Source organism: Festucalex cinctus, chromosome 15 (genome assembly GCF_051991245.1).
Source record: "Festucalex cinctus isolate MCC-2025b chromosome 15, RoL_Fcin_1.0, whole genome shotgun sequence".
Taxonomy (NCBI): Eukaryota; Metazoa; Chordata; class Actinopteri; order Syngnathiformes; family Syngnathidae; genus Festucalex; species Festucalex cinctus.
The window spans coordinates 6,955,495-6,976,960 of record NC_135425.1 but is presented as its reverse complement, the minus strand read 5'-3'; the positions used below and the strand labels follow the sequence as shown (position 1 = coordinate 6,976,960).

Genomic DNA, 21,466 nt, shown 5'->3' with positions numbered 1-21,466 from the left:
CGCCCCGCCCCATTTCATAGTACGTGTACGTGGTCCATGACGTAATTTCGCAAGGGGTTGGCATTTGGAAAATTAGTTTCTACTACACGTTTACATTGTTTATTGTTCCCATTTGAAATTTCAAACCTTCTTTTTCAATTCATCTTGGGAAGGATTTTCAACATTCCAAAAATATGAACATATCAAAAACAACAACATTGTCACCATAAAAATCTCTGCATAAAACCCCCAAATATTCTATTGTTTCTTGTTTTTCTGCTCTAATTCCTACATTTTTTTTTTTTTACCAATTCAAACAATTCCAACTTGAAACTGTTCAGCTTATTCCAATTGATATAAACAATTCTCACTTAGCAAAGAGTAAAAAAAATTTCACTATTTAAATACCCGCAAAAAAAATTAAATTTTTTTTCCTTATTTTCTCCTCTAATTTCGACATTGTTTCACAGATTCAAACCGTTCCAACTTTAAAGTGAACCTCAACACGAAATCAACTTTTCTTTCTTTCTTTCTTTCTTTCTTTCTTTCTTTCTTTCTTTCTTTCGATAAACTGTATACTGTAAACTGGTGTCTACAAATGCTGTCTACATATACTGGTCATTATTTTTTGACAGTTTAGTCCATGTTTGTTGAAAGCTTGAATTTGGGGCAAAAACCGTGTGTTTGGTGCCATCGTAAGGTTAAACACTGAGATACACACTATTTGGTTGTTTGCCCTCTTATGGGGTATATGCCACGGAAGAGGCGGGATGTGGATTTTGCACATCAGTTTGTTTCCGGACCGCGTTGCGAACGCGTAACCGAGGGGCACAATGTCAGATGCACAAGTATTTTTGACTCAGCCCACACGTCGCACACCGAACCGGAAACAAACTGATGTGCAAAAACAGTCCCGCCTCTTCCGTGGCATATACCCCATTGCACGAGAGGTTACAGACTACGTCACCCGCCACCCACCGGCTCAATCTCGTACACGCCTTCTCAGTGCGTTGGTGCTGTCAATCACAGCCAGAACACGCCCAACACTCTCACCATTCCTTCCCACGGGCTCACCACCGGTGGGAGGGGCCAAAGGGGTCGGGTGCAGTGCAGGCTGGGTGGCAGCCAAGGGAGGAGACCTTGGCGGACCGACCCCCGGCTACAGAAGCTGGCTCTTGGGACATGGAATGTCACCTCTCTGGCAGGGAAGGAGCCCGAGCTGGTGTGCGAGGCCGAGAAGTTCCGACTAGACATAGTCGGACTCGCCTCCACACACAGCTTGGGCTCTGGTACCAGTCCTCTTGAGAGGGGTTGGACTCTCTTCCACTCTGGAGTTGCCCACAGTGTGAGGCGCAGAGCAGGTGTGGGCATACTTATTGCCCCCCGGCTCGGCGCCTGTACGTTGGGGTTTACCCCGGTGGACGAGAGGGTAGCCTCCCTCCGCCTTCGGGTGGGGGGACGGGTCCTGACTGTTGTTTGTGCATATGCACCAAACAGCAGCTCAGAGTACCCACCCTTTTTGGAGTCCTTGGAGGGTGTGCTGGAGAGCGCTCCCTCTGGGGACTCCCTCGTCCTGCTGGGGGACTTCAACGCTCACGTGGGGAATGACAGTGAGACCTGGAGGGGCGTGATTGGGAGGAACTGCCCCCCTGATCGGAACCCGAGCGGTGTTCTGTTATTGGACTTCTGTGCTCGTCACGGTTTGTCCATAACGAACACCATGTTCAAGCATAAGGGTGTCCATATGTGCACTTGGCACCAGGACACCCTAGGCCGCAGTTCGATGATCGACTTTGTAGTCGTGTCATCGGATTTGCGGCCGCATGTTTTGGACACTCGGGTGAAGAGAGGGGCGGAGCTGTCAACTGATCACCACCTGGTGGTGTGTTGGCTCCGATGGTGGGGGAAGATGCCGGTCCGACCTGGCAGACCCAAACGTATTGTGAGGGTTTGCTGGGAATGTCTGGCGGAATCCCCTGTCAGAAAGAGTTTCAATGCCCACCTCCGGCAGAGCTTCTCCCTTGTCTCGGGGGAGGCGGGGGACATTGAGTCCAAATGGGCCATGTTCCGCGCCTCCATTGTTGAGGCGGCCGATCGGAGCTGTGGCCGCAAGGTGGTCGGTGCCTGTCGCGGCAGCAATCTTCGAACCCGCTGGTGGACACCAGCGGTAAGGGATGCCGTCAAGCTGAAGAAAGAGTCCTATCGGGCCTTTTTGGCCTGTCGGACTCCGGAGGCAGCTGACAGGTACCGGATGGCCAAGCGGAACGCGGCTTCGGCGGTTGCTGAGGCAAAAACTCGGACATGGGAGGAGTTCGGTGAGGCCATGGAAAACGACTTCCGGACGACTTCGAGGAAATTCTGGTCCACCATCCGGCGTCTCAGGAGAGGAAAGCAGTGCACCATTAACACTGTGTATAGTGGCGATGGGGTGCTGCTGACCTCGACTCGGGACGTCGTGAAGCGGTGGGGGAACACTTCGAAGACCTCCTCAATTCCACCAACACGTCTCCTTTTGAGGAAACAGAGTCTGGGGACTCTGGGGTGGGCTCTCCTATCTCTGGGGTCGAAGTCACTGAGGTGGTTGGAAAGCTCCTCGGTGGCAGGGCCCCGGGGGTGGATGAGATCCGCCCGGAGTTCCTAAAGACTCTGGATGTTGTGGGGCTGTCGTGGTTGACACGCCTCTACAACATCGCGTGGACATCGGGGACAGTGCCTCTGGATTGGCAGACCGGGGTGGTGGTCCCCCTTTTTAAGAAGGGGGACCGGAGGGTGTGTTCCAACTACAGAGGGATCACACTCCTCAGCCTCCCTGGTAAGGTCTATTCAGGGGTGCTGGAGAGGAGGGTCCGTCGGGAGGTCGAATCTCGAGGTCGAAGCTCCTCGCGTTGAGAGGAGCCAGCTGAGGTGGCTCGGGCATCTGGTTCGGATGCCTCCTGGACGCCTCCCTGGGGAGGTGTTCCGGGCATGTCCCTCTGGCGGGAGGTCCCGGGGACGACCCAGGACACGCTGGAGAGACTATGTCTCTCGGCTGGCCTGGGAACGCCTTGGGATCCCGCGGGAGGAGCTGGTTGAAGTGGCTGGGGAGAGGGAAGTCTGGGTTTCCCTCCTGAAGCTGCTGCCCCCGCGACCCGACCCCGGATAAGCGGAAGAAGATGGATGGATGGATGGACTCTCACCATTCGGAACCCAACGGTCCTCCAGGCAACACCCTCTTTGAGCGTGCAATCTTGGTATTGATACGTAACAACGAATTATTATAAGATTTCAATTCCTTTTTCCATTGAGCATTATTAGGTTTTGTTCGAAAGAAACGACATTTGTGTATATATTGTTTGAGTTACTATTTGAACTGTTCAGTTTATTCCTACCATTTACCAATGCCAAAATATCCCACTTACAAAAAAAAACGTTATCACCATTAAAATACCTGCAAAGAAAAACTAAAATGTTTTCTTGTTTTTCCTCCTCTAATTTCAATATTTTTTTCACTCATTCAACCATTCCAAGCGTTCATCTTTTTCCCACCGATGCCAAAAATTCTCACTTTCAATTCAATATTTTTACCATTAAAATACCCACCTAACAACAAATGACCATTTTTTTTCCGTTTTTTCTCCTCAAATTTCTACATTTTCAACTGATTCTTACCATTCCAACTTATTCCAACATATTCCAAAAAGTCACACTTTACCTGGCTGCATTTTTCTCATTCCAAAAATTTATGGTTTTGCCACAATTCCAAGTTTCTCACTGAAACATTCCCATTCATTCCCAATGGCACATTCAACATTACACATTTACACCATTTCAAATTGAAATTCAAAACATTCAGCTCATTCAATTCATCTTAGGGATTGAAAAGCAAAAGTAATATTTAATAATCACCTTATTCCTACACCCCATGAGCTTTTTGACACGACGAGGTAAGGTAGGACTCAGACGCAGGAGTAAGGTAGGCCACCAAGGCAACAGGTTTATTTCCGGCCAACAGCTGTCTCCTCTCAAACTGAGAGGAGAACGGGGAAGCAAAAAAAGTGGAGAACAAAAAGCGCTCCACTAGGGAGGAAAAAAACAGGCAAAAGGTACTGGGGACAACAAAAGGCGCTCCGCTGGGGAGGAAAAAGGGCACAAGGCAAAAGGGGTAACGAAAGGCGCTCCACTGGGGAGGAAAAGGCTCAAAAACAAGGCAAAAATACAAGGCAACATGAACGAGGACATGAGGACTGTGGGACGCTTCCATGCACTGAGATGTGACACTTCGGCAACGGAGGGAAGAGTGCAGATGGTTTTTATGTGTGGCTTGATTGGTGGCAGGTGTTCATTATCATGGGTGGGGACCGGTGATTATGGAGCGGCAGGAAGGGTAAGTGACCTGGGGTGATAGGAGAGTTAGGATTTTCAAAATAAAACAGGAACATGACTATAAAAATAAAAGCATGGGCCGTCACGCCGGTGGCGGCGTGACAGTACCCCCCCCTCAATGGCCGGCTCCTGACGGCCATCCGACACAAAGAGTCCAAAAACAAGGGCGGGCGGAAGGGGGCACGGAGGTGGGAACACGGCCCACCCCTCCGTCCCAGACAAAAAGGCAGTTCAGGAGGGCGTCCTCGACGCCCGACAAGAGAGTCCCAGCGGGGCCAGTCAGGAGGGCGTCCTCGACGCCCGACGAGAGGTGAAGGCAGCCGCAGGGCTGTCCCGGCAAGTCCCGGCGGCGCCTGGCGAGGTTCCGGGACTTTGGGCGGCGCCTGGCGAGGTTCCGGGACTTTGGGCGGCGCCTGGCGAGGTTCCGGGACTTTGGGCGGCGCCTGGCGAGGTTCCGGGACTTTGGGCGGCGCCTGGCGAGGTTCCGGGACTTTGGGCGGCGCCTGGCGAGGCTCCCGAACTTTGGGCGGCGCCTGGCGAGGCTCCCGGACTTTGGGCGGCGCCTGGCGAGGCTCCGGGACTTTGGGCGGCGCCTGGCGAGGCTCCGGGACTTTGGGCGGCGCCTGGCGAGGCTCAGGGACTTTGGGCGGCGCCTGGCGAGGCTCAGGGACTTTGGGCGGCGCCTGGCGAGGCTCAGGGACTTTGGGCGGCGCCTGGCGAGGCTCAGGGACTTTGGGCGGCGCCTGGCGAGGCTCAGGGTCTTGAAGGCGCTGGCGAGGCTCAGGGTCTTTGGGCGGCGCCTGGCGAGGCTCAGGGTCTTTGGGCGGCGCCTGGCGAGGCTCAGGGTCTTTGGGCGACGCCTGGCGAGGCTCAGGGTCTTGAAGGCGCTGGCGAGGTTCAGGGGCGAGAGGCGGCAGCAGACAAGGTTCAGGGGCGAGAGGCGGCAGCAGACAAGGTTCAGGGGCAAGAGGCGGCAGCAGACAAGGTTCAGGGGCGAGAGGCGGCAGCAGACAAGGTTCAGGGGCGAGAGGCCGCAACAGACAAGGTTCAGGGGCGAGAGGCCGCAGCAGACGAGGTTCAGGGGCGAGAGGCCGCAGCAGACGAGGTTCGGGGGCGAGAGGCCGCAACAGACAAGGTTCAGGGGCGAGAGGCTGCAGCAGGCGAGGTTCAGGGTCTTGGAGCTGCGCCCGGCGAGGCTCGGGGGCTTGAGGCTGCAGCAGGCGAGGTTCAGGGTCCTGAGGCCAGTCCGACCCATCACTCCAGACGCCACGGACCAAAGCCAGTACTTCCTTTAGCTCGGCAATGGCTCGGGCGCCGGCTTCAAGCCCCTTCCTCTGCCAGGGCTCCAATTCGGACATTCCTGCTGGGTCCATGCTGGCCGAAGTGTACTGTCACGACGAGGAGAGGTAGGACTCAGACGCAGGAGTAAGGTAGGCCACCAAGGCAACAGGTTTATTTCCGGCCAACAGCTGTCTCCTCTCAAATTGAGAGGAGAACGGGGAAGCAAAAAAGTGGAGAACAAAAAGCGCTCCACTAGGGAGGAAAAAACAGGCAAAAGGTACTGGGGACAACAAAAGGCGCTCCGCTGGGGAGGAAAAAGGGCACAAGGCAAAAGGGGTAACGAAAGGCGCTCCACTGGGGAGGAAAAGGCTCAAAAACAAGGCAAAAATACAAGGCAACATGAACGAGGACATGAGGACATGAGGACATGAGGACATGAGGACATGAGGACATGAGGACATGAGGACATGAGGACATGAGGACTGTGGGACGCTTCCATGCACTGACTGTGTGTGACACTTCGGCAACGGAGGGGAGAATGCAGGTGGCTTTTATTGTCTGTCTTGATTGGTGGCAGGTGTTCATTATCATGGGCGGGGACCGGTGATTATGGAGCGGCAGGAAGGGTAAGTGACCTGGGGTGATAGGAGAGTTAGGATTTTCAAAATAAAACAGGAAACATGACTATGAAAATAAAAGCATGGGCCGTCACGCCGGTGGCGGCGTGACACTTTTACCTGAATCGTGGGCACCACTTTCAGTACGAACAAGTGTTTTGTTTACTGATTGCTGAGTCCACTTTCTATGACAATTACATTACACAACGTGGGTACACTAGTTGTCGCAAAGAACATCCATCCATCCATCCATCCATCCATCCATCCATCCATCCATCCATCCATCCATCCATCCATCCATCCATCCATCCACCCATCCATCCATCCATCCAAACCTCTTATCCTCACCATGTGCTGGCACCACATTGCTATTGATCTTATATTTCTTGTTGATCTTGTGCTCTTGTGATTACAATTTTTTACGATTGCTTAAGCACAAAAAAAAAAAAAAAAAAAGGCCTCAGATTTAAAAAAAAAAAAAAAAAACACTACGCAAAACACAACTATGCACCCAAGATGCAGGACATCTCACATCCTGTGCAAAATGAATCACTCTTGTAAAAACTATAAACATATGTATGTAAACCATCTTATGTTAGCATACATTTCATAAGGTTTAACTGTTTGAACCAGTTACACAATGCTGTGTTTAACTTTAAAAACGTTTAGCAGTTGTCTACTGTAAACGAAGTACACAAAGAAAGGGAAAACATACAACATGATAAATTAATCAAACACAGGACCAATGCTACACACTAAAAATAGGATTTATTTCTCTTCATATAACCGTAATCAGTCTAAACACAATCACAACAAAACGTGTCCCAACCCTGTAAGCCTACCAATAAAAATACTGTACTACTAGTAGGCTACAGGTTAAATTTACTGCAGGCTACAGTAACACCCCCCCCGCCGCCCCCACCCCTCGCAAAAAATAAAAATAACTTCCCCCTTTCCCTCTCTCACCCTTGCTTTTCTTCCTCTGACTTCTTCCATTTAAGCAGGTGAATTCACCTGCTGCATTTTTGTAGTGCTCAAACCATATTGGTGAATGTACAATAAAACAGTTAGTTTGCACAAGTGTGGGTGTGCGCGTCCGTGCATGTGCATAATCAACTGGCTCATGAGTGTAGTGATGTATCATTCGGTGCTTTAGAATAGCAAGGAAGTGACATCATGACATATTTTGTGTGTGTTGAATTAATGTTTCCCAAAACACAATTGTTCTGAAAAAAGTGTGAGGATGACTTATAGTGGTGAAAATATGGTCCATCTTTTTGCTCTTTGAATTTAAGGTATTGATAATTATTATATTATTCTTTTGTTTTCAGTGTTTATGCAATCATATATAAATAAAAAAGCTAATACATTCGTAACGTACATTTTCAGGAGATGTACTAAATTTTCCTTTCCTTTTATTATTTTTTGAACATATAAACAGATGAACAGCAGAGATAAAACAAAAAACAACAACAATCAAAATAGAAGAAAATCCCAATAACATAATCATTCAATTAATCATAACTTACACGTTCAAAAGGGAGTAGGAAGAAGTTAAAAACTTATCTAGTCCTACCCCTTTTACTAAATATATTTAAACTTATTTCATTATTAATAAAATTTTAATTTAATAATTATTAAAAAATAATAATAAAATAACAAATGATATATATAACCCAAGTTATATATATATATATATATATATATATATATATATACACACAAGTGCACTTAACATATTCACATTTACCAAAAACATATATACATAAATTTACTAAACATATACCATAATACCTATCCAGATCACTTACACATACTCACATGTACATTTTTCATATACTGGTCTGACATAGATAATTTTTTTGAACTTTACTTTTAAACATTTTTTTAAACTCCAGCATTGAGTCACAATTTTTCAGAGCAATTTCCAGATGATTCCACAGATCAACACCTTTTACAGATACACACCTTTGCTTAATATTTGTTCTTGTTTTGGGTTTTTTGTACACACTTGTACCCCTTATATCATAAGGACTGTGTCTAATTTCAAATAACTTCTGAGTACTGTGGCAGAGTAATTAATCTACCACAAGGTGGCAGAAGAGCCAACAAGAAGACCAACAGTTGTGTTTTGTACTTGGAAGACAGCTGACAATGCAAAATCCTATACAAAGAAACAACTTTTGATTTATACGTGGTAGTGGTCGGATTCCAGCAAACAAACCAAGATGGAAAAATATTTTTCGAGATGCTTGGCTAAGGAAGTGGTATAGTTTTAATTGTCCTCACATCCACCAACACTATTTTTGACTAGGGAATTTAAAACAAATTTATACTAACGAAAGCTGAAGCTGTAGATGCCGTGTAAACTAATATTGTTTTTAAACTCATACTTTTTGTTTTTTTAATTTATTTACTTTTTGCGGCTGCACATAGCCTAAATAAAAAAAAAATTCACCCAGAAGGTGACGGTCTCTCAGTGGCTAAGAAACCAGTGACGTCACATCAACGGCAAGCAAGTGTTGGGTGCAGGAAAGGTCCTCGATATATTCCCCCCAAAAAAGCTTACTTTTCGCATGCGAGGGGGTATTTTAAAGTCTGTCTAATCACCCCATCTTTTAGGATTTGTCATTGTTTCACAGAGGACACCATCATCGGCATTAAAAGACGGACTCATGAGGCAGGGCAGGATCGATATTCTTTCATAGAAAAGGTAATTTTATTTCTTTTTCTGGATTTGTTTTTAGACTAATCCTCAAATGTATCGTCACTCACACTCAAGTTTGTAATGGGTTTATTTTAGTTCCAAATGTTTCATGTCGTGTGATTGTTATTACACAGAGAGAGCGAGAGATACCTACATGATATATCAACATGATTGTGATAATAAGGCATATTACGTCTACGTTCGGATCTTGAGGCAGTACTTGTAAACTATGGAAAAACTGTAATGCAATTTGCTCACAATTTTGTCCATTTACACTTGTCCTAGATTACAGTATACCATTAACAATTCTCACCCAAAATCTAAAATTTACATTAGGAAATAATATGCTTTGACCCAGACCTTTTTTAGATTTTAAAATCTTCCCTCGTTCTTGTTGTGCAGGACATAAAAGCTTAATGAATGAATAGTTGTGGTATAAACACCAAATTGTGGTCATCATTGTGGTTTGCATTTGTTCACACTGCTGTGTATAAGGTTTTGTTTTGGTCTGCATGGCCAAACTTGTTACATAATGTTTCATAAGAAAAAGATTGATGTTCTTAGTCCCAGGTAGGGTGCTGAAATATGTTCTTATTACTAAAGTAAACCTGCTATCGGTGTTTTTTAAAATTTAATTTATTATTATTATTATTTTCTTTTATTTACTATAAATTTGAATGTGCATGCCCTCAATATTTACGACACAATGGTTGGACTTAAACTGACTGGGTTTGTACACGGAGTGAAAGAACATGATGGACTAAATAGTTTTATAAAAAAAAAAACAAAAAACAAAAAACAACAACAACAACAACAACAAAAACAACAACAACAACAACAACAACAACAAAAACGGTTTGCACAGTCATGAAAGCATTTTACCGTTAAGTGAATTTATCTGCCTACTGTATGCACTATACAAGCAGAAAGTATTTGTGTTTAAGCACACGATTAATTAACAATAAAGGTATACAGTATTCTGAATAAACAGGTGGTGTCATCATTCCACTTAAAATAAATGCTGCTTTAAATATGAAAGATAAATGCATTGCTTTGAAGATATTGTGAGCTCTGTTTAAACACTGTAACAAGCTGAGAGGAAATGAAACATTTGAGCTGTTATGCGGGTGCACGTGAGTGGCTTGAAAACAATAGGCTACAGTAGAAGTTTGCTGTGAAATCCGTTTAATGGTACATTTTTATGGGAAAGTGACAGTATACACTTAGGAAATGTGGTATGTTGCAAAAATATCAACTCTTGTTATCAATTCTAATACATCTGTGAAATAAGGTGGAAAGGAAGTACAATATTTGACCGAACAAACCGCTAGGTTGGCTAGGTATTTTTTTTTTAACATCCATCCATAAATCTAACGAAATAAACTAAAAACTAACGAAATAAACTAAAATTCAAAAAACAATTTCGTGAACGAAAAAATAAAAACGAAAATGCTTTTTAAAAAATGAAAACTAACTGAAATTACATTTTATGTTTACAAAACTAACTAAAACTATAATTATAGAAAAAATGTCCTTTGTTTTAGTCTTTGGTGTGATTTTTAGTAGATTTATTTTGATATCAACCGGAATAATGACGTTTGAAAGTATGTCACACTGAAGTGACGTCATCTAGCAGCAGCCATTAGAAAAGCACCTTCAGATGACGTCGCTCCCACGGTATTTTTTTAAATATTGCGCACAATTAATACACATTTAAAAAAAACAAAACTAATACTAAGACTGAAACTAACTAAAACAAAACCAAAACTAAGCATTTATTAAAGAACTAAAACTAATAAAAACAGAACCACCCTGAAAACTAATAAAAACTAACTAAAATGAAAAATTTCAAAACTATAATAACCCTACTGCCATGTTACAAATAAAATAGTTTATATACTGCAGCATTTTTCTAAATGTGCAAAAGCACAAATAAATTATTTGTACAATTTTTAGAACGAAACAAATTTCTCTTCATAACATTATGTGGCCCTTGCGTCCTTATGATTTTCTGCATGTGGCCCTCAAATGAAGACATTTGGACACCCCTGCGGTCATGTACGTTGTGTTACGTGGAGTTATGTCGCCATTGTAGAGTGACCTCACATTGTAGTCCGTCGTTGAAGTCGGGGTCCTCCCCCAACACTTCACAAGTGGGATTTCTGAGTTCAAGGGGGAGTTCCCGTACACACTTCCTAATGCTAATGCATAATGCTGCATTCGAGGATGATTTAGATATAAATTGTGGTATAAAATGTGCGATTAATGTGCTATTAATCGTCAGTTAATTATTGAATTCATGCGATTAATGACGGTTAAAAATTTTAATCGACAGACACCTATAATTCATATAAAGATGTTACTGGATAATTTTTTCGGCTGTACCTCCCATTATTTCCTAAATAGCTTTTCCAAATGGGCCACCTGTTCCTCAGGGTTCTGCTGGAAAGACTGTACAAACAGCGTTCAAGCGCCTTTAACGAGTCGAACCATTTGCACCTGCTAAAATCACACACGTACAGATACATTATGTGTGATAACTGATGAACAATTATACTAGTTTGAGTTTATTTAGGATACGTTTGGAGCTTGTTATTGCAAATCATTGTGAAAAGGTTGTAGATATAAGTCAGTGTGAACATTGTAATAATTCTGGAATGTAGTTCAAACGTCTCACTTCTAAAAAGTACGTGTCGACTCAACTTTTCAAGAATTCAAAGTAACTAGCTATAGCAGCTGGAAGTTCATGTATTTGGTCTCGTGAAGTATAGGGATCTCTGAAGATTACAAATAATTTTTATCAGCTGTTGCTTAGAGAGCTGAATTGTACAGCCAAGATAGGATCAGACACATTTTCATGGAAGTGGTCTCTGTGTACAAGTGAGGCTCTTTATAAATGATTTTTCATATTAATCTGATCTGTTTGTAACTGTAACCGCAAGTTTTGGCACTGAAAGTGAAAGTCATGTTGGTCTGCATGAGACATCTGGCTGGTAGTGAAGGGTGAAAGACAAAACAGCACAGTCAATCAAACTAGACAGGACAGACATGTACGTGCACACAATACACACATGCGCATACTACACGTAACACCAAAACGCACGCACGCACACACACAGGGACAGCTGTGGGTTGTGAGTCAGTCAGTGGTAGCAGATGCTTTTGCGTAAACATTAAAATACTGTTATTTATACACTTTCTCGTATACTTTCCCGTTGAATACGCTGTCATCACAGATTATGTACTCATAGTTAATAATTAAGGCTGGGTTTAAAAATGTCGATTAATCAATAGCGAATCGATTTTCCTTTTCATAGCCCTATATCGATTCAGAAGACCATAATGCCTTTTTCTCCCATAAACACGTGAGAAAATACAATTTGAAAGGCCTACATTTTTTTTTGTTTCTTGCTGATTTCTTGAAATTAACTGTACGCGTAGGCAGCTGCGTGGTCGCAACATGCACGCTAGTGATGGCAAAACAAGGCTTTCTGAAGCTCTGCACCTTTTTTGAACCACTGTTATAAAATGGTTCACTACCCGAAGCTTCATTTAGTACCCTTGGGTGACATCTAGTCTGTAGGGATAATTGTGCATTTGGCTTTATCATCCAAAAGAGAAATGTAAGGTGCTTTTTGTGAAAAATACTGTAAATTAATGAATAAAATAAAAATAATAAAACCTAACATCGTAATGTGGCAATTAGTCATATGACCTGGTAATGTAACTGTGTTTTATGAATTTGTAATTTGTACTCCATCGTATAAATTACACCCTTGAAGCAAAAATATAAAAAATAAAATTACATTGAAATTTTATTTCATTTGTCATTTGAGATTGTGCTTGGTGTACTGAGTGTTTATAGTTGACATTGTGCACTGCTTAGTGCATTGAATGCTTGTGTAACTCAAGTTGTGTTTATTGAGGAACAACAATTTCTGCACAGTATAAGGGCCTAGTCGATTTTCTTTTTTTTTGGAAACAACTTCCCCAGCCTGAGGAAACACCATGAATAAGTACGTGATTGGGTGACGTCTGATGACTGTCAGCGCGATCTCAAACTTAGTTGTCCTATTAATTAGGGATGTAACGATATCCAAACATCACGATACGATAGTATCACAATATGGTCACCATACGATAATTATCACAATATTGTGGGGGGGATTGGCGATATTTCTAAAAGGTCACAATATTGTAAAAAAAAAAAGAAAAAAAAAAAAGAAAAGAAAAAAAAAAGCTCATACTAAAAAAAGCACAATATTGTGCTTTTGTCCATAACAGCAATGCATATCAACCACCTACAATCTCTAATAACAATATTGAGGCACTTACTTGCTAATGCAAGCACACATTGATCGCTTCACAAGCAAATTAGGTTCCCCTTCATCTGACAATTAGCATAGATTTTAGACCAAAACATCCTAATGAAAATTAAATTGCACTAACAAACTAGCCACTAGAGGGTGCTAGAACTCCACAAATGGAAATTAACCTGACTTTTTTTTTTTTTTTTTAGCAGATGTGTTCCTTTTAAATATTGTGAACATGACGACGACGATATTTTGGCAGTTTTAATATCATGATATCACGATATTGTCCTTATCGTTACATCCCTACTATTAATTGGTTTCAGTAGATGATGCATAATATCAACACAAATCATAACTTTTCACAAACATGTAGCATTAAAAGCTCCGCTGACTCAGACAATGAACACGGAATGTGAGCGTATTTTGCCTTATTTGGTGGCACAACATCGAAATGCTCCCACACTTGCGAACGCTTCCTCGATGGCGCCATCAGTCAAAAAGTCCAAAACTCAGAATGTCAAACAACAAGCGACGCACGCCTATTTGTAATGTCCAATATGTGTAGAACACGGACATGATGCGGTGTTTCAGCCAGCTTAAATGCACTGTGCACTTTGTCGCGTCAAAGTTTCAAAGCTCCGCCTGTCAAACCAAAGCAGTCACCGACTCAGTCGGAATGAAGCAGTGAAGTGGTTTGAATGTTATCAGCGACGTGAACTGAAGCTCCGGCTTACTGCTTCACGATAAGTCGCCTAATGAGTTCGAAGTAGGGCTGGGTGATATGGCCTAAAAATTATATCACGATATTTCAAAGAAATTTGCGGTGACGATATTTTTAACGATATTGGTAATAATAACTGAATAATAGATTTGTGATTGAACACTTCGGAATAATAGCACTTTTATTGCAGCAACAATATTTAAGACACCCCCCCCACAATTTAAATGTAAACAAAGTGCAAATATACCAACTGTAATGGAATAAAATGGAAATAAAAACAGACGAGATAGTGTTTACCCTCTGCGATTGGTTGGCAACCAGTCCAGGGTGTCCCCCGCCTACTGCCCAGAGCCAGCTGAGATAGGCGCCAGCAGCCCCCGCGACCCTTGTGAGGAATAAGCGGTCAAGAAAATGGATGGATGGATGGATAGTGTTTACCCTGCGAAATGTAACATAACTGCTTAAAGCACATTTACTTAGCAAATACAACGAAAGCACAAAAGTCCATTATTTCTCCTGTCTGGTTGAGCCTCGTGAATGTTTTCCCTCTGCGATTGTTTAGGCAGTGGTTATTTTTGACGCAACCAGTGGCAACCCTCCTCGAGCGTTATTTTGCCGTGAATGATTTCTTGTAGACATTACTAGCGGGTATGAAAAACACAAATGTGCATGTTTACACCACTGTGCGACAGCAACGCATACGCCGTCTCGTTGAGAGCACGTTAGCTTAGTGGTCGGTTAGCATCACAAACTCACGTCAACTAGATGGCGGATTACCGGTCATGGTAAAATAAACACCGCGGATTGACGCGACCGCTTCAGTATTAACCAACCACCATCTGATTTTTAGGAGTGCGTCGAATCAAGAGTGCTCCAGTAGTTAATTAACTTTTGTTCACCCCCAACAGCACGACCTGCTTTAGCTGCTTTAGCCTCTGCATACTCATAACTTTACGGCAACAGTTCTCCTGCACAATTTGCAAACGATTGTTTTTTGTTGTGTGTTTTTTTTTTTAATGTTTTTGTTATTTTTTAGCATTATATCTGACCTCTTGTAGCCAAACAGCCACCACACGACGAAGCTCACTCCCACTTTGCCGAAAACGCGACAGAACTGCCTGCAACTCTTGCAGCCTCACACGCTCCTACCTTGTTTTTTATGCATCAGCGAACGACACGTGTACGTCCAAATTGCCACAAAGACGTATAATGTTACGCATTACGTCATCACGTCAATTTCGCGATATTTCAAATTTTTCCATCCATCCATCCATCCATCCATCCATCCATCCATCCATCCATCCATCCATTTTCTTGACCGCTTATTCCTCACAAGGGTCGTGGGTGTGCCGGAGCCTATCTCAGCTGTCTCTGGGCAGTAGACGAGGTACACCCTGAAGTGGTCGCCAGCCAATCGCAGGGCACACAGAGACGAACAACCATCCACATTCACAAGCACACCTACGGACAATTCGGAGCGCCCAATTAACCTGCCATGCATATCTTTGGAATGTGGGAGGAGACCGGAGTACCCGGAAACGACCCACGAAGGCACGGGGAGAACATGCAAACTCCACCCAGGAAGGCCGGAACCTGGACTCCTCATTACTGGAAGGTGGACGTGCTAACCAATCATCTACTGTGCCGCCTATTTCAAATTTTTATCACCTAAAAAAAATACACCGGTAATTTCGTAGACAACATTTTTTGGAACACCCCTAGTTTGAAACATACTTCGGCGCTTCAATATTAGAGGTAGCATCACTATTGCACGCCGTCTGATCAAGACGGACGCACCTCACGAGCAATTTTAGCTTAGCGGTTAGCATTGCAAAATCACGTCAACTCTGGCCACGGCAAAATAACCATTGTTTATCTTGGCTAAACAATATGTGAACACTTCCGTATTATCCAACGACAGTCGTTTTGTTTTGTTTTTGTTTTGTTTTTTTTGTCATAAGGAGTGCGTCTAATAAGGAGTGCTCCAGGCTCCAGCAATGCTTGGTTGAAACTTTTCTTCACTTTTACGCCGAACAACGCGAGATGTTTTCATGTCCTCCTCATGTGTCTTTAGCCTGCGCATATTCGGCATTGTGTTAAAGCTCTGTATATCCTCTTAACTTGAATGGTAAAGCCTGATTTATGCTACTACGTTTGCTCTTGCGTTAATGACCGGCGTGGATCACATGATCTACGCGAGCCATGAATTTTAAGTGACGCGTAGCTCGTGGCCGGGTGCGGCGCACACGTCGCCAATCCTTGAACGCACTGACATAGCTCGCTCGTGATTGGTCCGTTCTATGGCGTACTCGCCTTTTTAAAACATTTTTCTCCCTCCCCGCCCCCCGCCCAGATAGTTTCTGCGAAGGCAACTGTGTTTGGCAGGGCGAATCCACTTCCTGCCTAGAGACGACGGCTGTACATTTGGATGTGTGCCTGGGACGAGAGGCGGGGAAAAAAACAAAAAACAAAACCTGTGTTCGCTAAGCACGTGGCTGTTGTGTTTTGGCGAGTTTACGGCCGACACCGGTGTAAATTGGCATTAAATAATTGCCACTGTGATGAGCCTACTCTCCCCCCGGCTTTGCTTTGTGTTCCTGAATTGAATTGAATTTCCTGAATTCGTCATAAAAAGCAGAGGAATCTCCACTCTGTGGCGTCCCAGCTGTAGCGACAGCCCGACTTGGAGTGACACCGATGTGTATTGTGATGTGTATTGCGTACAAGTTTGAAGGCAAACGGACCAGCAGAGCTCCGCCGTAACGTCTCCGCGTGAGCCTGAAGCAGGTATACTGAGGCCTTAACAGTTTCCTGCATAATTTGCGAACATTTGTATTTTGCATCATACCTGACCTCTTGGAACCAAACAACCTCCACACGACAAAGCCAGCTCCCTAAAATCCTCTTTTAAGACTGAAAACGCGACAGAAATGGCTGCTCACACTCTCCGACACACTTGTTACGCAGCAGTGAACGACGCGTGTACATACAAATGGACGTGAAGACGTATGATGTTGTCATCATGTCAAATTTTCGATATTTACAATTTTTATCACCCCAAAAAATACACCGGTAATATCGTAGAAGGTATGATGTGGAACGCACCTAGTATTCATGGCTGCCACAATTGAGACTACAAAGCCTGACTGCGGTCAAGCTGACTGAGTGAGCTGCATCGTGCGCAAAAGCATGGACAGACTTGAACTTGAGCGTAATATTCCATTTGCAGTGCTCATGTGCGCCGGCGCACTGAGCTCTTCCAGTTAGGTCACTTAGCAACCAGAGACAAATATGGCAAGCGTGAACCCAGCCACCGTTCTCCTTGCACCCTACCTCCTGCACAAAACAAGTGCTGTGTTAAAGCCCCATTACACAGTAAGCTCATCAGCCTTGCTAAAACTTTTTTTCTGAAGGCCTAGCCTCAGCTGTTGTTTTGCCTGGCACGACCAATGGGCCTGAATGGGAAAGCAAAAGTATCAATTTTCTCCTACTCAAATTCCACAGTAACTTCATTTTGATGTCCTATTCCCACCAAAGATGCAAAAACCAAAAACAGTAAATTTGTGCGATTAATCACATTTTCATGTAGTACTGTGTGCATATAGTAGGAGTAGTGCTAAATCTGAAACAGAGTGGAGGCCTTTCAAGGCCATTAAACGCCTCAAGGCATGTCCATGGTAATTTTCTAGAATCCTCTCAGCTGCTTGAGGTTCCTTCACTCTGTTTGTGTTTGCTAGTCTCAGTTGTTCAGCGCTCAGTTTTTGGCAAACAAAGGATGGACATTTGTGGAACATGGCGGATTAGTTTGAGCAAGGCTCCAGAAGCCCAAGGTCAGGGGGCGTAGCTACGTGGTGCTCTGGTCACCCCACATCTAGAGGATGCTTTTGATACCTGTAACTTACCATTTTCACATGGATGTTGTATTTCTTGATCCCTTGATACTCTACCACAATTCATTTACGGTATATTAATTGTGTTCTTACAGTGCTGTCAAAGTTAAACCATTAATTAATTAAGCACAAAAATGTATCACATTAATCAATAATCATGTATTAACGCAGAATCACACCATTAATTTGACCACAAATTATCCTTTATCTTGACAGAGGATGGTTACGTTAAAGGATGCAAAGTTTGTGTTTGAGCAATAAACACAACTACATGCATTAAAGTAAAGCATTTAATAAATGTTTGCGTATGACATTCAGAATATTTGTTGATGTCAAACTCTTGGGGTCATTTTTTTTCTATTTTAAATTATGCAAGTAATTAACTGATTAGAAAAAGAGGATGAGCGTGTGCAATGCATAATTTTTTAAATTAAATGTTAAAAAAAGTAACAGGTGGTCTTTAAATTTGGCAACCAAAAAAATGCTGATTTAAAAAAAGCCTTTTAAATCAATTGATTAATCGTGATTAATCAATATTCTAAAATGTAATTAATCTGATTAAAGAATTTAATCTCTCGACAGCTCTAGTTATTATAAACAATTGTAATTGATCTGTCTTTAGTAAAGAACATTTGTTTCTTACTGTCAGTATGACTCAAAATCATTACAGTACTTTCACACCATAACAAATAACCAACATGGCGGAGAAGTCATTATTTATCATACTATCCAGTATCCACTATCACTATCATGGTTAAAATAATGAACACATTTTCAGCCATCAATTGCAGTATGCCGGTGGTAACAATTGATCACTCTGCTTGTATGTTAGCAAATCAGTGCATGGCATAGAAGTTAACTATGAAATAGTACACAAAAACACAGCAGTGGCAACAAAAATTTTATTATCTTGTAAATTAAGCTCAGCAAAATGTCTTGAGTGTTGGACAAGGTTCTGTATATTTGTATAATTAATTGTATTTCATGAAACCTTGACTTTGGATGATATAATAAACTATGACTTCTTGCGTACAGAAAGGATTACAAACATGTAAATGAGACTGAGCATCCTGCATATACATTATTTGCATGTATGCATGCGCATATGCACATGCATGTGGCATTAGTCCCAGCGGCTCTTCTCATCCTGCCGACTTGGGTCCTCTGGCACATCTGAAGCCAACAGCCTCAAACCTGGGTGTCAAGATGGATAGTGACTTTAAACTAGACCGGCAAATTGCCGCTGTTGTCAAATTCAGCATTTTTCATCTTAGACATCTGGTTAAGGTAAAAAAATCTCCTATCTCAGCAGCACTTAGAAATGGTAATCCATGTTTTTGTTACATCTCGACTGGATTACTGTAATGCACTTTACCTTCGAATCAGCCAGTCCTCCCTCCAGCGTCTCCAGCTTGTCCAAAATGCTGCTGCTCGTCTCCTTACTGGTGCCCGGAAGAGGGAACACATAACCCCTATTCTGGCCTCTCTTCACTGGCTGCCCGTGAAATTTAGAGTCCACTTTAAGATTCTTCTATTTGTTTTCAAATATCTCAATGGTCTTGCCCCACCTTACCTCGCTGAGCTCTTGCACCCCTACACACCTGCCCGGTGCCTCAGATCAGCAGACCAGATTCAATTGGAGGTACCGAGGGCTAAGCGGAGGCTTAGAGGAGATCGAGCCTTTGCTGTTGCCGGTCCCTCCCTTTGGAACAACCTTCCACTAAATATTAGGCAATCCCCCTCTTTATCCTCTTTTAAAACACGTCTTAAAACACATCTGTATTCTTTGTCTTTTGGCGCACCATGAGACTTGTTCTTGGTGTTTTGTGGTGTGTATGAGTTTGATGTTTAGGCTATTTATTTATTTATTTATTTATTTATTTATTTATTTATTTATTTATTTATTTATTTATTTATTTATTTATTTTTTTATTCACTTATTCACTTCTTATTTATTTACTTGTAAAAAAAAAAAAAAAACTCGCACTTCAAAATGTTTGCTTTGTTCTTGTTTACTGCAAAACTGATATTTCTGTTTATCTACAGCACTTTGTATACAGCAATGCCTGTTCTTAAAGTGCTTTATACATAAAGTTGAGTTGAGTTGAGTTTTTCCTTGGGCATGGTGGTTTCTCAAGAATCAAATTAATTTATACGATGAAACGAGAGGGCAGATTTTGTTTTCACAGATCGTTCCCCTCATGTCTTACTGTGTCACATTCTAGAAGTAGTTTTAACAATTTTTAACAATTTTTTTTTATATATATATTTGCAAACTCCCCCTTAAGCTTCCCATCAGGAGGAGGCCCTGGGGACAACCCAGGACACGCTGGAGAGACTACTGTATGTCTCCCGGCTGGCAAGATTCCCCCGCAAGAGATGGGCCAAGTGGCTGGGGAAAGGAAAGTCTGGGCTGCCCTGCTCAAGCTGTGACCCAGCCCCAGTTAATAGATGGATAGATTGAAGAATCAATTGCATATTAAAAGAAATTGGAGGTTGACTAACTCACACGATTTCATATTACATTTTGAGCTGAGAAATTTCACAAGGCTTTGAATTCACAAATTCAATTTGGCTTTATTGGAGCTTAGACAACTATTTGTAAACACAATCACTTCTTCCATGTTCCAATAGTGAAATTGGAGCACAAAGGAGCTCTTTATGATACTCTTTGAAACCTGGCCTGGACTTAGGGCTAATTCAGTGGTTTTGACCCAGTACACACATGCTCTGGTTGTGGTTTCTCCTCAGATCCACCTTATTTATGGTTTTCGTGCTGCTGACTTGAGGTGACAGGCAGGGTACATTCATTCATTTAAATGACAAAATAGTTTATTTTCATACCATCACTGAAAAAAACATATTAAAACTGGTCTTCTTCAGAGTCAGTAATTTAGTGCATTTTTTTTTTAAACAAATACAAATGTCTTCTCAACAGAGAACTTTCTGTGAACAAATTTGTGTCTTTCTTAAACACTACTGTCATACAACATGCCAGTCAGTTACATAGTCAATTGTTTCATTTTATAAATTTTGAATTAAATTTAAATGAAATTTTAGATATTAAATCAATATTAACATTGCTCAGAAATTGTGTGCTTCAAAAAGCAGAAAGATATGTTTTAAAACTAACATTGACGATATAATGCACATTTTTCATAGAAACTTATGCAAAACTGGGTCACTTGCTGGACAGTTAAATGTCTTACACAGGTAAAAGTAAGCTCATGCTTTTCTTTAAAATAAAAAAGAAAAAGAAAAAGAAAAGTAAAAGAGCAGCACGTATGATTTGAAGTCCCAATCACTGATGGAATGCGTGGAAATGGTAAAAAAAAATAAAAAATAAAAAATAAAAAATAAAAAGATAGATGTCCATCCGTTGTTGACTCGCTGGTAAGACCTACTCGTGACGACTCAAATGCATTAGTTTAGCCCCGATCTCCTCTTAAAAAGTTGGAATTTTTTTTCTCAGTGAAATGACCGGTTATTTTACCTGGTTGTCTTCAGTCGTGGTCTGGCTATTTGTATGTGTTCTTTTCTCCCTTCGTTTTGTTAGCGAGCCTCCGCTCTCGTGTGTTAGTTTGCCATTACTCATT

At 42.5% G+C, this 21,466-nt stretch overlaps 1 protein-coding gene across 2 annotated transcripts in view; it reads left to right on the top strand.

Annotated features, from left to right (window-relative positions):
- Nucleotides 1–8,754: 8,754 nt before the first annotated feature.
- Nucleotides 8,755–21,466, top strand: part of megf10 (multiple EGF-like-domains 10) — a 94,904-nt gene continuing 82,192 nt past the window's right edge. For both annotated transcript variants that reach the window (XM_077496433.1, XM_077496432.1), the window contains exon 1: nucleotides 8,755–8,952. The gene's annotated coding sequence lies outside the window, so the exon portion shown is untranslated. The remainder of the gene's footprint in view (nucleotides 8,953–21,466) is intronic.